Here is a 1,618-nt window from a genome sequence, read left to right as displayed (position 1 = left end):
GATGTCTTCTCCAAGGGAAAAGAAGTTGAATTACGCTTTCACTTTTTCAAAAAACTTTTTCTGCAGTTTTGTTTTCTCTGCAAACATCCACATACCTGTAAATGCTGTAGTTAAGAGTGTTCATGTTGACATGGACAGTGGGAACTGAAGTCCCACTAAGAGTACTTGGAGAGCTGCCCTCAATAACATAGAGCTTTTGGGTTTACTGGTAAGTACTCCCATTAATTCCACTCTCCTCTAAGACGAGATACTGTGTGTAGGTGCTGACCTAAGATTTTTTTTTTTTTTTTGAGATTTTAAAGCTTTCAGCTCAGAACTCACTCCCTATTCAACACAAAAATTACAAACGCTTCTTGCCACTAGCTTTTAAAGCCCCGCAGAAATGAAGCCAAAAGCAAGCCCTGCTTGCTGTCCCTCCTTCTGGCTCTGCTTGGCCCTACAGTCATCAGCGCTTGTGTTACATACAGGACAAAGCTGAGGACACTTCCAACAGTAGATTCTCTACAATCCACTTCTAGAAAGAACAGCAGACTCAAAACAAAAAAAGCAAAGAAATGTATCAAGGACTATTCTTAATTTACCAAGATTCATCTTAAGAAGTCTGTTTTGGAGATCCAAGAGGCACCCACAGCTCCCTTAAGCGGGGCTTAGTCAGAGAGGGGGCACGGGAACCTGTATTCACTAAGTTTATAACATCACAAACACTGTAAATCCCACCTCTCGGCTCACACAGATGGTTACACGGGGCAAGATGGATCTAAGATTGGCGAACACGGCCACCGCTCCTACCCAGCAAACCCTGGGCAGCACTAATAGCGAAAGCTCTCCCACAAAGCCCTGCCCCATGACCCAGCAGGAGTGCCAAGGGAAGGAGCAACCATCAACCTCAGCCTTGCGCACAGTGATCCTGGTCACGGTGACTGTTAATGACTAACAAGCTGAGCTGCCAACCAGCTGATGTCACTTTCATCATTGTCATCACCATCACATGGTTCTGGACAGCAAGATCTCTTCCATCACTAACTCCATGACAGCACAAACCGACAGCAATTGTGGTAACTAAGGTGCAAAAATTATGGTTGTAAGTAAAGATTATAATTAAATGTAGCATATAATTAGAAGTATTCCTATAACCACTCTGACACTGCTACTGCACCGAAGCTCTCACAAGACACCTTCAAACTGTTCTGAAACTGTGACTTCCTCTTGGAAAAAAGGGTCATCATCAAAAATCAGCTTTCCTTCTAGCAACACAAATAAAAATTCTGGGTCAGATTCAAGATTAAACCCTGCTTTCACCTGAAACCACATAATTCCACGTGGCACCTCCTTCCAGGCCTTCGTAGCCCTGTTCTTTGTTAAAACACATTCCTCCTCACACTCACAATGTTTCACCCCTTCCTCTGGTGCTCGAGAAACACCAGAGACATCAGGCAGAAGGAGAAGCTCCAATCTATCTTGGGAAACACCTTCCCTGTGCCCCACTTTGCCCCAACAGGCACACATGCATGCTTGTGCATCCACATGTTCCTTGACACGCTGTTGGAAAACTCCATCTGCCGCTAGTTTCCAAGACACTGACACTGCTAATCAGCTTTCCTGGAGACGTCCTTCAGCA

General features: G+C 44.7%; 1 protein-coding gene across 1 annotated transcript in view; it reads right to left on the bottom strand.

Moving 5' to 3' along the window:
* The window catches only part of ZC3H18 (zinc finger CCCH-type containing 18), a 40,876-nt gene that overhangs the window by 25,516 nt on the left and 13,742 nt on the right, over positions 1-1,618 (bottom strand). The gene's annotated exons all lie outside the window — the stretch shown is intronic.

This window comes from Charadrius vociferus, unplaced genomic scaffold (assembly GCF_000708025.1).
Source record: "Charadrius vociferus isolate BGI_N301 unplaced genomic scaffold, ASM70802v2 scaffold1028, whole genome shotgun sequence".
Classification (NCBI taxonomy): Eukaryota; Metazoa; Chordata; class Aves; order Charadriiformes; family Charadriidae; genus Charadrius; species Charadrius vociferus.
This window is presented reverse-complemented; position numbering and strand designations above follow the sequence as displayed.